The sequence below is a fragment of the Poecile atricapillus genome, chromosome Z (genome assembly GCF_030490865.1).
Source record: "Poecile atricapillus isolate bPoeAtr1 chromosome Z, bPoeAtr1.hap1, whole genome shotgun sequence".
In the NCBI taxonomy this organism is placed as follows: domain Eukaryota; kingdom Metazoa; phylum Chordata; class Aves; order Passeriformes; family Paridae; genus Poecile; species Poecile atricapillus.
In genome coordinates, this window is record NC_081289.1 from 99,726,650 (window position 1) to 99,744,458 (window position 17,809).

The following is a 17,809-nucleotide window of genomic DNA, read 5'->3' on the forward strand; positions in this document are numbered from 1 at the left end:
ATTAATTAAGAAGCAAAATTGAGTTAGAGTCTTGCTTCCATTCTTAAATCCCTTTTAGGTGCCCTTAAGTTTTTGGCATAAATGAAAGTGTTCCATTTTTCTAAGAGAACAAAAAATAAAATTATAAGTACTTCTGAAGTATCAACCATGGTACTTGCCTGCTTTGAAATCTGGATCCTTTTCTTAACATCTTTCTTCCTTATTCCAAATGCTACCTTATTAGCACCTGTTTTGATGGTTTTGGAGAGCTAGCCCTCACTGATAACCTGGGAGAAAACTAGGCTGACAGGAAAGGATTTCAGAGAAGGCAAGAAGTTAACAGGGCAAACACCAATTATATGGCTACTTTAGCTAGCACGCTCTGAAATCAGATCCAGTCACTAATGTCAAATAACCAGGTTTGTGGAACAAAAGTTTTGTATATAAATTTATACCAAAGACATTTAAATTGAATTTCCATTATATGTAAAGAGAGAGTCAAATTGTCACATTTATCTCCAGTCTAATGAAGTGGTCAATCTGCTCAATAGGTTGTGGCAAGGACTGAGGACAGTGTTGGGGCCATCTGAGCCAGGTTACAGCTGTTTTGTGTCCTCATTTAGAGATGAACAAACCCCTCAGCAGATTCCTACATGATGACCTTTCACTTTGGGATGGGATGGGTGAGAGTGGGAAGGGGTTCTGCTGGGGAGTCCAAATCTCTGTCAAAGGGAATTCTGTTAAGTGCTGTGGGTTAGAATTTAATCAATTACTGACGATAATACTCTAATGGTTAATCTACACCCATTTATTTAAAGATTCAGCTTGGCTCATTTAACACTGGGCAGTTCAAAGATTTGTGGCATGCTACAGCATACAGTTCCCATATGGGTGCTTTTCGCTTTCCAGAGTTCAATGTTGTTATGACATTTGCATACTGAGCAGCCATCCACGACTTCATTACAACAGCCTCTTCGGTCAACAGTACCAGCTCAATTACCATGTTATCTGAAATACATATAATGCTCAACTATCATTAAAAAGCACAGCAATCAAAAAATCTGCAAGAGCTCAGAGACCTAAACTTGAGTCAGTGGCCTCAGAAGTAATTCCTCCTCATTAGCCCCATGTCTAAAGCCAGATGGACACTGAAAACCCTGAAACTCTCCTGAATACAAAACAGTGCATGATTCTCCTTAGAGGAGGAGAAATTATCTCAACAAAGATGTTTGGCACTTCCTAATTTGGTAGTATCTGTAGCCTTCGAGTGGTGCAGCATGGAGGAGTTACTGTGTCCTGGAAATAGGAGCTGTGGAGAAGCAGCCCTGCAGAGAACAGTAGCAATAGAACTTCCATTTGAAGTGATCTGATGCTTTTGGGTCCCTGGATTGTAATTCACATTCTGTGCAGAAAACATACGTAGTTTGATTTTTTTCCTGCCTATCTTTTGCCCAATAAACCTCTACTTTTCAGCCCCACTTATGGCCTTCCTAGAGGTGCTAGGAAATCAATTTCCACTGTGGCTCTCCAGAAGTTTTCTCTCTCTCTGGTCAGAAGAAACCCCCTCAATCTGTGGTTCCCTGCTCAGGACAGGACCCAGCCCAATACTGGAACATGATAACTCTTCTCTGTGTTCTCTTCTACCCACTCTCCCCATGAGCCTCTAGTGTGTGGGTTTAAATACTGACAGGGTTCTTGTGCATAGCCACTCTCCCCAGTATGTAATCCCCACAGACAGTACAGCTCCATCTGTGCCACATTTCCAAGCACATGGGGGAGGATCTGCAGGCTGCAGGTTTATTTCAGTGGCATAGAACTTCCATAAGCTTTTGAAGCCCTGAGTGGGCAAGAGTTGGAGGGCAGTAAAAGCTGCCATCCCACCTTTCTTCCCTTCTCACAAGTCAGCTTTAATATCAAAGAGCAAACTGCAAACACAGAATGAAACAAGATGCCAGGCTCCTAAAAAGCAATGTCAGTGATTAATAGTGTGATCATGCCAAGACATTTGTGGGTTAGCTTACTGCAGTTCAGATTTAAAAAAGAAAATTGAAAAATGTATTTGCATGATGAGAAATGCATGAAAGACTCACAGTGACAGGCTATTACTATGGTGACCAGTGCAGCATCATATTTAGACTACAGTGATAAGAGATGTTGATGGCAGAATCCTGGTCCCTGAAGCAGCCACACCTTTAGGGGAGCTGAGTACACTTTAAAGGAGGATGAAGGTGTTTCCCAGAGATAATAAAGCAAAAACACAGACAGAAACACTGTCCTAGCCCTGCACAAGTTTGGAGCTGAGATATGAGGGCTCTTAGATTCCCAAGTACAGCTCAGAGACTACAGCACTACTTTTTCAGTATTTCTAGTGCAACAGGCAGAAAACAAGCAGAAACAACGGGTGCATTTGTGAAGCTGGATACCAGAGGAATACAAAGACTATATTTTTAGCTTCTTATGAGGAAAACATCACAGCTCAGTTGTTTTCAGCTTGAGCATTGATGTTTTGTTGCCAGGGAAGCCAGGGCAGATCACGGGATACAAGGCCGAGACCCAGGAAACAGAAAATAATCCCAAAGTCCATATCTAGCTATAAATCGTACATTATTTCTTAGAACAGCTATCTATAAAGGGAAACACATTGTCCCATAGCTCTGTGATAATTTTGCTCTGAAAAACCTCCATATTTTGAGCATGCCAAACGGATAGTATTCCATCTTTGGTATAAACTAAGAGCACGTACTTGTGTTAGACTTCAGGTCTATCCTGTTCCTTGCCAAGCTGGTTTTTGTTTTGTTTCATTTTCTATAGCAATATGTTCATAAACATCTTCTGCTACTTTCCTCCCTGGATTAAGCTATTAGTCTTTTCTTGTACCTGCTTGCCTCTGGTGAATACTACAGATTCTAGAATACTACAGATTCTACCACCAGATTTCCTTAGTCCTCTACAGTAGCCATCATCTAGCTTGACTTGTGGAAGCCTCAGATCCCCTTTATTCCTGTCAGGCTTTCTTAAAGCTTTATGTGTAAGAATCCCAGCTTATTTTCCTGGCTGTAACATGACACATTAAAAATCTTTAATTTAATTTTAAATTAAAACATTTAAATGTTTTTTAAGAACACTCCTAACTTCTGAAATCAAGATAAATCAAGGCATCATAGTTTCATAAGGAACAGGCAGTACCAATACACTTGGTGGCCTGCCACCAGGGCAGTCATCACCAATACTACAGCTTCAGCACAAAGAAGCTTCACAGCAAAGTATCTCCTATTGCCTGTATTTGTCCTCCAACAAAAGGATTCATCCAACACACTGAATACTACTCCTGCCCGCTCTAGAATGCTATCAGGTTGCAGAGGATATTTCAGGAAAAGGAGCTGAAACGGTGTTCAGGAAGCTGTGACATAGTATTGTAGAATATCTTTTTCACAAGAGACTTCTGGAGGTCTGTGATCCACCACTTGCCCCATCACACCTTGCATGCTCAAAGGAGTGCCAGTCTCAAACCAGGGTGCCTCAGGACTTGTTCAGTAAAGCAGCATTGGAAATCCTATAGCTTCTCTGTATCTCTCTACCTCATTCTAGCATCTTCCTGAGGAATAAGGGGCCCCTTTGGTCTCTGACAAGTGTCTTTGGTGCTGTCCCTCTGTATCTCAGAGAAGAATCTGTCTCTTTCCTTTCTGTTGCCCCACCACACTGAAGTTGAAGACATCCAAAAGAATCCTCTCCCTTCTTGTCTCCAGGTTGAACAAAAGTCTTTTCTCCATCCCTTTCCAGATATACTGTTCTCCAGCACCTTCTCTATCTCTCTGGCAACTGCTGGGCTTTTTCCATGGAGTCAGTGGCTGCCCAGTTCCAAGGAGCCAAAATTGGGCACAAGTCTCCAGATGCAGCCAGACTCACTGGTGCTCATGCAAGGAGAAAGACACCTGAGTTTGGGACGAAGTGGCACAGAAGCAAGTTCAGGCAGCTGGATCTGTTAGAAGCACTGACCTTGGTGCTCTCCTGAACTTGACAGGGGAATTCTTGGGTGAGAAGTTTTTGTGTAGCAGATACTGATTTTTCCAGGAGGAAATATCAAAGTGTGAGTGGCACTGAATCAGGTGTATAGAACAGTTCCTTAACAGTGTGCCAGCCCTGCAGGGGGACACTGTTTAAAACTGTCCTCAGGGGATGCTGGACTAGATGTGTTTCTTTCGTTTCTTTCCACTGTCTTGTACCTTAAGCCCCTGTACCTGATTTTCTTTGGCCTCGTAAGAGATAAAAAGGTAACAGGTTTAAGATTGTAATCTATTTTATGCCATGATACCCCTTAAATAATTGTATTTATTAATTCTGGTTTTCATTTCTGGCAGATGCTGATGTATGAAACAGTGATCCAGAGTCTAGCACAATAAAATGAATACTGTCCCACTGCCTGTCTACCCAGGGCAGAGTGTTTTCTTGTCCATGAGAAAACCACTGAAGGGCTCCCAACCTTTATCTGGAATGTCTACACACTCCATACTAATAGTTAAATAATGATAAAAGTACTTTAGTTCAAATTTTTGCAAGTAGCTTTCAGAAACTGCTCAAAGCCTTGTCTTTGTACAATGATCTAAATGCTACCCACTTCCATTGAAACAAATTCTTTTCAGGACTAAAGAATTAATCTAAAATTGTCTCTGAAACTTCTTTTCTCAAAAAGACAGAATTAATTTTAGACACAAAAATCCATAGACATAATTTTAGATTCTTTAAGTAAACTGTTGAATGTGGAGCTGGAGTTCAAAAATTATCAGTTATTATTTCATTCTAAGTATCTTGACTAAGATTTAAATTTGAGAAACTGAAATCAATCACTTTAGCAGAGTAAATCACATGGTTCAATCTCAGCTCTTCTGTAATCATTTTAGATAACAAAAAAAAGCTTACAAATATCCCTTTAAGAGGAGAAAACAAGATCAGTTCTTTCCTTGGATTGGCAAGGACTTATTGTTGCAAACCCATAGCATCAGTTCTCATATGATGGGGAAGTGAGAAACCACATATAATTACTGTCTGCAGTCTTGGAGCCACTAGCTGTCTTTGTGTCTAATGTAAACTCTCTGTAGTTAAATCCACCTTGCTCACATCTCACCTGTGCAACTGACCCTCAGTGACACTGTAGGGAGGTTGGACTGGACCAGGATCTCCAGAGACCCTTGCCACCCTCAGCTGTTTTGTGGCCCTGTGAGGCTGTGATACCCACCACAGCAATGAGGAGGTGCTGTCAGCAGCCACCCTGAGACAGCCCTCCTTACTGTGCAGAGCAGCACCCCAGTCAAACCCCAGGTCAGGAGGTCTCAGCTCCTTACTCCTGCTCTATGCCAGAGCCCAGCAAGACCCCTACCAGCTGCAATGGCAGGGTGATGGCAATATGAAGCATTTCCTGACAGTCTGGAGTCACTTCATAGAAGCTCACACTCAGAGGAAAGATGAAGGGAGGGGTGATAATTGTGAGGTGCTCACCTCAGCATGGAATGCCAAGCTGTAGAGCAGAGCTGCCGCACCACAGTTGAAGCCCCATGCATTTCCTGGCCTGACCTGAGGGATCAAGGAGACCCCAAACTTCCTGAAGCCCAGAAAACACAGATTCCCAGCTGAGATGGGTTAAAGGTTCTTTCAGGTGACATAGACTGCTTCTCCAGAGGCTAGTGCTGGTGCTGAGGGTAGCTTTACATTGTTATGGAAGAAGAGCAACTGCTTGGTGATGATGGGGCAGTTCTTGAGGACCTCCTTGTTTGCTGTCCCTGCCTGTGGGAGGAAGCCCTTTGCAGAGACTGAGCCACCATCTGGCCTTAATGAAATAGCTATGATCAGTATCTGGGACATACTGGTGAGACAGGGAAAACCGAAGTCCACAGGCTCACAGGCAGCATGATTCAAGGCTCAGAGCTGCACTGTGCTGGCTGGGTCATGGGCAGGAGACACAAGTGCAGCCAGAGTGATAAACATGAGAAACCCTCACAAACACCATAGGCTTTAGGAGACCTGGCTTCTGGAATCCTGACTTGCCTTTGTAATAACATTTCCATGCTCCAAACATCCTCCCATACCCACCCACAGCAAACTACCAGCAGGAAAAACAGGCTGCGCATCAGAAGTAGAACATTTGTTGGGATAGGAGGAGCTGATGTGAGTTTGTTTTCCATACCCTTTAAGACATTGTTAATCTGAACAAATACATTCCTGCCCTGAAATTACTTTAAAGAGCAATTTTACAGATTATATGCAGAAATTACCTGGGCCTGGCTTATCTAATTTATAAAGTTCTTTAATGTTCTTGCAACAAAAAAAAATTTGTCATTCTCCTCTGCACAATGAACTCTGTTCAAAAAGATGTTAAAAAATAGCCTAACAAGTCGTTCTTGCTGGGCATAAATTAAACAAACATAATTCAACTGCTGACTCATTAAATAGAAGCAAGAGGAAAAATTCCTGAACATGGAATGATTTGGAGATCTGGGTATGGCAAAAACACATTGTCAAATTTTATGCCAAGCATGAGTCTGAGTAATAATACCTATAAGGGAAAACACACTGGACAATGCAGATATTGCTGCAAATAGGCATTGGGGTTTCCTTACCCTGTTGCAGTCCACATCTCTCTGAAGTGACAACTAGTTCTCATGGTAAGTGTGACTGTATGTGAATGGAAAATTTTTTACCAGAAAGACTTCTTGAATGCATAAGTAAAATTCCAGACTTATGGAAATAATGTTGAAATCAAATGAGAGATCCTAAAAGCTTGATGACCAGGAGACAATGATAAAGTTTACATTTTACTTGTCTTAAATGAGTGATTTATCATCTAAATAGCATTAGGGAAAATGGAAAGCATAGGGATTACATTTTCTTCATTACTGAATGTTTAGGTCAGGCAGATGTGGGGCTAACCGGTAGACATGTTCATGTTTTACTATAATGGGATTATCTGAAAAAGGAAATTATAAACCACACTGCCATACCAGATGTGTTATTGCCTGAAAGTTGCTCTTTTCCCACTTTGCTCAGGACAGAGCAGACTTTTATAATAGGCATTTGCCCAGTTAGGTCAGCCCTGTAAATTATCTTGTTAGAAGTCTTTTTTAGGAGGATTTGGTGGAGACAGGCACTTTGCTGTACAAAAGTATTCATTACTATGACATGTTCTTTTGGTGCTCTTGGTTTTAAATGCGAGCCAGGCTTTCTGCATGCTCTTCAAAGGAGACGCAACAGCAGATTTGGAAAGCTCTTCTTCATTTTCTCAAGCAGTAACACCGCAGCAGCCTAGAGGCCTTAGTTTGTTTCCATCTGCCTGTGCAGACTTCTAAGATAGATCTGAATGATTTTTTTATGCCAGCAAAAATCTCAGTGAGATTTGACTTTGATTGTGGCCTTCAAACATGCTCAAGGAACATTATATCTGTGTAGATAGATAGATGGAAACTAGTCCTGCAAAGAGGGAGACAACTTCACATAAGGACCCTGTATGACTTAATTAAAAACTAGCATGCCTGAGTCAGATGTTTTCATCTTGAAAATTGGGCACATCACACCAAATACTTTTTCCAGAAATTTGACATGAGCAACATATGACAAACATGCAAAAATAGTATTCTTTCTGCACGTGGACTATGGAAAACTCCTACAATTTCATGCAAATTAGTTGTATCTTAACAGTTGACCTCCAATGTGTGTGGTATGGGTTTCATCATGTTATTAATGAGATTAGTGAAATTGCATTTCTGATGTGCCTTTGAGCTACAGGTCAAAGGGTAATTGACTGCCAGTACATGACTGGCTCTTATTCCACAGCTCTTCAACTATGTTTCCAAGGCAGATGACTTGGGTATTTGACCCTGTGATCCAGAACAATACACAGCAGGAGAAGGCCTTCAAGAAAGACGAAGCATTGCCAGCCTCATAGAGCATGAGAAGCTTTGATTTAGGTGTTTGTCAAGTGGTGTTGTTGGTTCCACATGCACATTCTTGGCAAGAGGATGTCCATGCTGTTATGATTTATCTTTCTTCCTGTAGCAATAGTCTTCATTATAATGGGTGTCTCCATTCACAGCTTCTTCACTATTGGCTTGCAGATACTTACCCTCGTTTAAACACTCAACATTATCTAGCATAGTTACTCTTCAGTAATATAATCCTACTTAGTCTTTTATTTTCTTTATTAGTTAATATGCTGTCACTTGAAATGGTGCTACTTCACCCAGTTAAAACCAGATTAAAGAACAGAACATGAACTATTAATACAGGACCTAAATACATGCTTGAAAAGCTCCCTGAGATCTTCAGTGATTGTTTTATTATAAAGTCTTTTATTGCAGTGAACCTAGATGTCAGACCTAAATAAAGGAAACTTCTTTATACTTTTACAATAGAATTAGAGTAATAGGTCAACCTTTAAGGCTGCCAACACTGCAATAAGAGAGCCAGAGGCCAAAAAAGAAGAATTAGTTAAGTTTGAATGTATGAGTGGCTTTGGTTTTAAGAATGGTATCAATAAGTTGTATGCAAAATACTTGTTCTTAGGAAAATGAAAATGTGGAAGAAATGTAGACCTAAATTGCAGAGAGATGGCTTTCTGCTTTCTCAAAGGTGTTCGAAATACTTGTTTCAATATAGAGGGAAGCCTTATGTTTTAAATAAAATGCAGACTGCTAAAGATTTGGATGGGTCAGAGGAGAAAACCTGGCTTATGCGTTTTTACAAAAAGCTATCAGAAGCTACAGTCTTATCCCCAACCCAAGGGGAATTTAGGAATATAAATAAATTGCAGCAGTGTCAGAAGTGATGAGTGCATAGCAGCTGACTGAGAGGAAGGCTTGTGAGCATACTGTAGCAAAGCACAAGAGTCAGGCAGTCTCTAAGCCTCTTGTAGTTTACAGCCCATTTCATACAGCTTCTCTGCACAAGAAATCGTGTAAGAGAAATTTAATTTTAAGACACAACTTCCTCCACTCAGCATTTTTTGTTGATCCTCTTTCTAGATTTCAGAGCCAAATCAGAAGCTTACCTTGACAAATAAAATTTCCTTGTACACTGTTGACTGTTCAGTAACTAGGCAGACTAAAAAGTTGAGCTCATGCTGACTGTACTTGGAGACAAGGCAGAGGACAGCAGCCTGATTGATTGTCTGCAGTAAGCTGCTTCTTCCAGTGTAGGAATGTGGTGTCTGAGGAGGCAACAGTAGCTCCTGCTGCAATTTACAATACTTGTGACATGAGAAAGGTAAGGGCATGCTTTTTTAACAAGTGTTATTTTCTGAGTGCATAGGTGCAAAGTGGGCAACTTCATCTTTATGAAATGAGTACTCACACTTCCCCTTTTACATTAAACCTTTCAGTCTGCAAGGAAGATCATCTGAAAATGCAATTGATGATGTGTTCAATGTGGAACTGATCAGCTGGATTTTAGAGCATTAATATAGTAAAATAAATAATTTTCGTATAGTTTTTTTTCTTTATATTAGTGATAAGTCAGCATAATGGATTGCAGAAGTACAATTACTGAATGGCTGCATTGGCGCTGCTATCACAGTTGACCTTTGTTTTACAAGCAACCAGTTCTACACAGGTTACCTTCACTGGTCTCTAGAATGTAATTTATCCCATGCTTTTTGTATGAACAACTGTCTTGGGTTGCAATGCAAGATGTAACCAAAAGTATTCTATTACCATCTGTTAAAACCAGGTGTGGCAGTGTTCTTTATCTCTTCTATGACCCTCCTCCCTCCAGGGGGACACCTTCTGTTAATGGGCCATTGAATCTCACTGCATGACCGATAAAATTACATCATCCCAGGGGGAGGAGCCAAGCATTTCTGCCTGGATATAATCAGAGACTTGGGACACCACAGTGAGCCTTTCTCCACCAGGTTCCCAGAGGAAATCAGACCATTCTACATTACCACTGGACCTTCAGAGGAAAATGACGCCTTTCTAGAGGATCACTGCTTCAACAGAACCACATCTGTCACTGCAGGAGGACTGCAGCCACCATTTAATTGGACTGTTACCAACACCCTGATCAACAAAGTGTCAGGTTGTACTCTGACTCTGTCAGTGGGTTCTTTTGTACTACTGCATTTGATTTTAATTTTCCTTTTAAGTTGTAGGGTTTTTTTTATTTACATATTTTTTTATATACATACTAGTGAAGGACTGTTATTCCTACTCCCATATCTGTGCCTGAGACCCCCTTAATATCAAAACTATAATAATTCGGAGAGAGGGGGTTTAAATTTTCCATTTCAAGGGAGGCTCCTGCCTTCCTTAGAAGACACCTGTCTTTTCAAACCACGACAACAATTCCTCTGCGTAACACATTACAGTGTTTTCTCTTCAGCATGTGCAAAGGCCACAATGACAGTCAAATATCAATATAATTATTTCTGCAGGAATAAAAAATAGTTCAGTTCTGTCACATAGAAGCTTTACCACCCATGCAGTCTATGACATTTTCAAAGTCAAATGATAATTCCAGCTTCCTAGTCTCAAACCACAGGATGTAAACCCCCCCATCACTTGCACAGGGGCTAATTATTCCCTAAAAGTGTTTAAAATTTTCGGTAACAATTTTGAATTTAAAAAATTTGTGCTGCTGAGAACATTTAAATAAAGTAATTGCATTTTCAGCTGTATTAGCATGTGTGACAACACAGTATAGAAAACAAATCAGCCTCTGGTGGATAAAGTTCTAATAGGAGTTGAGCTTTAAAGCATTTCAGTGATTCTGTAGGGCCATAAAGAGAATTTAAAAGCATAACAATTTGGATTAAATAATTCTATCTTCAAATCTGTTAGTTATGTATGGAAACAAGAACTGGGTATTTGCTCAAGGTGGGAAGCAAATGTGAAATTCAGCACAAGAAAACAGAAGAGGTTCTCTGTGAAATACTATCCTAATTTAACAAATTTGATGACAGACCTATACCCTACATATTTTCCTAACAGCTCTGTGATACTGTGAAACAAGGATCATTAAAGCTGAAAAAAGCAAGAAAACAGGCAATTTTTTTTAACCAGGTGGCTTTTACTTTATGGCCTGGTGTAATAAAAATCTAAACAAAATTAGTCTTTCTGCAGAAATCATGTATTTCTCATGCATTTCTACCACATGAATCTTTTATTTTGATCTCCCTCTAAGACCTAGAGTGTCTCTCATGACCCTGAACTCTTTTTGGTTGAGCAGACAGTGGGCCAAGGGACAGCATGTACCTTGGCTGGCTTGGAACAGGAGACAGGTTGCCAACTGCCCAGCTTAACTCTGCTCCTGGGCTTTTGGGGGGCTCATCAGAGTACCTGGCCCTTCTCTGCCTTCCTTTACACACAGTACTGCATCTTCCTTCTCGTCTTCCTAGAGACCAATTTTTACAAAATTTATATGACATCAATGTCACGGGGATTTCCACCCTTTTACCCAGCATGACTGAAGCAGGTCAACACATACGAAGAATTACACAGATCACAAACTTTTCCCCTTGGCAAAGCATGGGTCTTCTAGCAATGCACAAAGTGAATTGTCCTTCTTCCACAAATACTTGCTGGCTCTCATTTTCAGTAGCACTGACTACATGCATGACAAACATAATCATTTTGCCATTTCTCATCCTTCTGGGCTTGTTTAGGCCCAGTTGGTTTGTTTTATGTTTACTGGTCAGCAGCTATTTCAGAAACAAAAAGAAGGACTGAGATTACTCCCTAAACTGGTTAATTCTGGACTTCTGTGAAGTTTTCACATGCCACTTACTGCTGTCACTATGTAATAAAAATATTGGATTGCTCTTTTCCAGTTACACAAACTGACAGAAGACCAGGAGTAAAGCAAGCATTCATGTGTTGTGGGTGTGTGAACATACTGTGTGTCCTCCTGCAGAGAGATTAAAAGTCCCCTGCTGGGGATTTCTGGCATGCACAGATGCAGGCAAAAGAGAAGGGGAGGAAAATAACCTTATAGACCTCCGCACTTTGGTGTCTAAAATCCTCTGCCAGCCTATATACCCCTCACCCAGCCTGTGTAATTGTATAGCTGCTCTCTACATCTGCAAATTCATATGAAGCAGAAGGAATACATTGGTGCGTTTGACTACTGGAAGGCAAAACTAAAAAAGGTTTTTGAGAACTCAGTAGTTATTAGCAATCAAAAATAACAACATCCGTTTTGGTGTTTTGAATTAGGTTTAGGAAGGGATATTTCATTCCAGGTAAGTGTTCAGCTGAAGGATCATATAACAGAATGTGCGTCCAATGACATGGTAAATTGTGCTGGAGAGAAACTGAAATTACCACAAATCAGGTCTTCCTAACATTGGAAATTGAACTGAGGTGACCAATATGCAGGAAAGGCCTAGATAAATCATCTTGAAGAGAGAAGAAAAAGGAAACAGAAAGAGGAGAGAGAGAGAGAGAGAGGGAAGGAGATAGAAAGGCAGAACAGGGAGCTACTGTCCACAGATTCCACTGCTTTCTGGAAAGATGAACAACAGTGTTTTGAGGTATTTGAAAATGATAATGGTATGGCCTTTGCACAGTATTCTTAAAGCAGATTTAACTAAGTCCCTTGTGTGCTCCACCTGGATAGCACCCACCATCTCTTCTCATCATCTTTGTTGCAGTGCCTCTGGAATTGTAGCCATTGCTTTCTGGGACCATCAGGCATCTAATCGTGTTGGTGATATGTGGATCCTTACTTCACCCCTTAGTTCCCATTTAATGTATTTCTTTGTCCAGGGAACAAAGGACAGATCTGGGAATATTTCTGAGAAAAAGCCAAGGGTTGCCCACAGCTGGGGGGCAAAGCCCAGACGCTGCTGACCCAGTAAGCCACCTTTGTGCTGACAAAGAAATAAGGGAAGAAAAAAGAAAAAGAAAAAAAAAAAAAGGAAAGCAGAAACAATACTGCTAATTGCTGAAATTTCGTAAATTTCCTTTTACTTCAACATATAAATTGGACCTATATTGTTTGGATTTTACATTCACTTATTTTAAATGGAGCATGAAATATGGTCCAATATCATGATTCTGAAATAGTTTCAGCTATGCATGTTTGCAAAGCCATTAAAACTATTATGTCTTTCTATTCAGAAAACAAAATAAAATAATAAACTAAAATATTTATTTCAACTTCTGTACTTGAAAAATTCATTCTACAAGGCAGTAATGAAGCTGTGAGTTCATAAAGGACATATTTTTTGATAAACTATAATTCCACTTGTTTTTCTTGTATATAACAAATTGGTATAACTATCAAGGGAAACAAAACAGCTCAAGGATGACTAAATACAAAATAAGAAAATAGTCTGAAATATTAGGAAATTTTTACATCTTTCATTGAGTGATCTTAGGCTTCAGAAAAGACCAGTAGTGGAAATACAGCAGTCAGGAGTGTGGTTTACTTCACATTCATAGGGTCCACTTTGTAAGACATACGTAATTTATTTTGGCCAAAAAAGACCTGTTGTGAGGCTGGATCTCCTCATTTGCAGGAATAGTTATAGTTACAAATTTGGAGTTGTTACTCTATAGTAATAGTTTGGATAGTTTTGTTGTATTTATCTTCTATTATAAAGAAATATTATATTATAATATATTATAATATATGATACGATATTATATTCAAATACAAATCTGTACTCAGCCTTGGGAGAAGGAACATCTCCACAGGGAGGAGCAAGACAAAGTGTAGACAAGTCTTTAAACTCATCCTGCAGAAAATTTTTCCGAGATTAGGCTGCATAATGGACTTTTATTTCCCTGGCATGTAGAGCAGCAGAGGTGACTTAGCTTCCCATGCTTTTCGCAGCTCCTTACAATTCCCTTACAGTTGGTTTTCCAGGCTCACAACTGCCAGTGATGGCAACAGAAGGAATCATTCCCAGCACCTCCCTCACTGTGAAGAGATTCAGAGTCTGGACAATTGCTTTGCTACCTGCAGTGTTGGACATGCATTTTGCTGTCTTCTGTGATATTTTTTGTGATTTCACTGGCTTGTTTTGCTCTGTTTGCCGAAGCAAGCAGCTAATCTATGTCTGGAAGAAAGTGTCTGGTTCAGCAGTCTGCAAACATGCCAGTGCAGTGACTTCTGCATTCCTGTTTCCTCTCTATACCTGCCAGTAATGCGGAACTTGCATATGCAATATTCTCTTACAGTCTGGGAGACACTTTGCTACTGTTTTGCTCTGTGCACTCAGCAATTGCTCTCCCTTCTGAAATCTTTCATTGTTGCTGTTGTTTTTAATTTATTATCTGCTCCATGAAGATCCTTAGACTTGTATCATGGCAGTCTTGACATAGAGATTAAACTAGTTTCTTCCAATTCACCTCCCACACTGTGCACCGTGGAAACAAAAAGCATGCTTGCTGGCCTCCAGGTCTGCAGAATGAGTCTTCAGAGCCCTCTTTGCTACAAACCAAACAAATACACACTTTAATTAACATTAAAACATCCAGATTAAGCAAAACTCAGGACTCGCTGGCAAAACCACCTTTTGCTTCTGAGATCTAGCAAGAAAGAAGCAAGGGGCACTGGATCCATTTATGTAATGACTGCACTTTTCACCATATTTTTGTGTAATGAAAATTAATTAAGACCTGCTAATTTAAACATTAAAACATTAAGAAATGCCAGAATAAAAATTTCTTGAGCAAGCCTAATTCCACCTCCACTCCCATACACACATTCTGTACTTAATGAGCCTTCATGGCCTTTAATTACACTTTCAGGTACCATGTGGGCCCCTTTGATAATACAGAATGCACAAAACTAGCAAGCTTGCCTATTTCCTTCTCCTATATTTCTTTATTTTTTTTTAATGTTACCAAGTTTTAATGCTACGTGACAGAGGGACAGCATTCCTAACAGCAAGAAAGTTCCTGCAGTTTCCTGAAAACCTGTGGCTGAAGAGAGACAAGAACCTATTAGCACCACAGCACAGAAACCTGCAGTGTCAGCAGCAAGCAGATGATCCATGCAGGTGGGTATTACTAATGCCCCAACTATGATGAAAGGGTTGCAACTCACTCAGTGCTAGTCAACCCAAAGGTGCACCCCTAAGGTGTCTGAGTCCTTATTTCTGCAGCTCCGGACATGTTGCTCCCTGCCACTTGCACTGCACAGCAGGTGAAGGAGGTGCTTTTCACTTTGACACTCTTTCCAGCAGTCATGAGATCTCTGAAGCTTAAATCAAGTGTAAGAACAGGCCATCTCAGTTTTCAGGAAAAAAAGAGACAAATAAGGAGACCATCTTGAATAAATAGGGAATTATGGCAGAACTCCAATGCAAAAAAAAGGATATGCAGAAGATGGAAGCAGGGATTTGCTACACAGGAAGAATTTACAAACATTGCCCAAGCATGTAGGGATGACACCAGGTAAGTAAAAGCTCAGCAGAAATTTTAACTTGCATGTCAGTAGTAACAAAAAGAGCTTCCGCTGCTAAATGGTAAGCAGCTGAACAAGGAAGATGGCATCTGGTCACTGAGTAGGCTGGGTGTTTTACTCAAAGTGAACACAGTCAAACCTGAGGAACTCAGTGCCTTCTTTACACAGCAAGGTCTCCTAGTAGGGCTTCAGGCTGGGATTCATGGATGGGAGAGATGATAATGAGTAGGTAAGTTAGGAGTTGCTGGAGAAAACTTGGCTTGTACAAGTCCATGGAAACACAAGCACTGTGTCCAACGATGTTGAGAGAGCTGTGTGATGCCAGTGCCAGGTCACCTTCAATCGTCTTTGAGGAGCCATGGATATCCCTGCCTACTGCAGAAATGTTGCACTTATACTTAAAAAGAACTCAAAGAACAGCCCAAGGAACTGCAGACTGTCCAGTCACACTGCAATCCCTGGGGTAAAAAACTGAGAAACAAATTCTCTTGCAGGATATTACTGAATACATAAAGGAGAAATAGTCAACTGTGGAGAATCAGCACAGGTTCAAGGATAAGTCATAACAGTGAACATGCCTGATTGCCCTTTTTTAATAAAAGAATGGAATTTGTGGATGGTTGAGAGCAATGGGTGTAATTTACCTTGAATTTAGCAACATTTGCAACTCTGTCTACCAGTGTTCTTCTATTTAAGCTAAGACATTATGGTCTGTATGTGTAGCCAACTGATCCAACTTTGAATGACGTCAGAGGGTTGTACTTAATGAGTTGTACTCTATCTAAGGGCTGTGTTGTGGCATCTATCATAGGACTGATCCAGCAGGAGAACCAATTGCCCAAAGAGGTTGTGCAGTCCCCATTGCTGAGGGTTTTGAAGACCAGAGTGAGTCCTAAGCAAACTGGTCTGACTTCCTTGCTGTAGAATCCTAGGAGACAATAGGGCTATCTTGTCTCAAACACCGATAGCCAGACAGCTGTGGATCGTTTGTGATAACAGCCAGGAATTGCTGGTAATAACACACTGAGAAAGCACAGGATGTGGCTGGAGAAGAGGCTATAAGGCAGGGACGGCACATTTCTGGGACAAATGTCCTTGTTCTGGCTCCTGGAGATGAGCACAACACAGCACAGCACAAGTGCAGGGATGAGGCTGAGAAGTGGGCATGGACTGTAAGAGGGATCAAGACCATCAGAGATGCCCAAAGCCTTCCAACCCATTTCCAGAAAGGTCTAGAGGAATGAACTGCACAGGATTGCTAATCTGCATAGAAAGTGAGAAGGGAGGGGAGATTTATCTGTAAAAGGTACCCCCATAAAGCCGGAGTGTGCAGGTGCTCCCAGAACCCTGAACATAACATCAGCTGGATCAGTGCTGGAACCAGGACTGGTGTTCTCACCTTTTCCCTTTTATTCCTTTCACTCTCTCTCCTCCTCTTCAATTCATTCCTCTGTTCTCTTTCACCCTTCCCCATTACCCAAACCCAGTGCCATGTGCTTATACCAATTTACATGCCAAAAGTGTCATTTACAAATAAGACTTTGTAAGATTTTGTGGTCCCTCTGACTTGTAATTTCTTTTAACCATGAGCAGCTACAAATCTTGGGTACTCCCTTTCCACTTAAGCCACAATTTCTGACCCTGCTTTGAACCTGGATGACTCTGTAACTACCATCATGGGGGCCGAATACTGAAAAAGTGCTATGGGTGAGGAATTCCCTTCCAACACTAAATTATTTTACATACATTTTTCAACCAAAGTACAGACGCTTCACCTACTCCACTGCTGAAAACTTTCCCTTACTTACTGTATCAATTGCATAGCTGGATCTGTTCAGTGTATCTCAAATATGCTCACAGATCAGACACTACAGGCATCCCAGTACCTACAAAAGTACCCAAAAAACAAGAAACTGCTTAGAAGCAGACATCTCACTTATGTTTCCAGTTCATAGAAATGAGGACGAAAACAGGGATAGGATATGCTTGGGTATGGGAAAGAGAGGGTGACACTGGGGAAAAAGAGACTGATAGAAATGTATTAGGAACAAACAGAGCACCAGGAAAGAATGAGAAGATGCAGGGCAGACAAAGCCATTTTCTTTCAACACTGATCCTATTGCTGTCCTGGTTGTGTTGCCAGAACAAATGGTGCCCCTGTTCATACAGGATGTCATATAGAGCAGAGGAATGAGGTCTGCTCGAAATACTCCTACCTTTCTGCAGCCTCAGACCAGTCCTTAAAGGGTGCATACAGCAAGGCAATATCCTTCTAGATGAAGGATAAGTGGAAAAAAATATTTCTTTTCCTCCCAGGTGTTGGAGTAAATTGTTCTGCTCCAAACATCAAAGCAGCTCTCTTTCTTGTGTTGTCCTTTTCCCTTTCTGTGGCCCTGCAAACAGGATTTCTGATGTCTACACCCAAATGGCA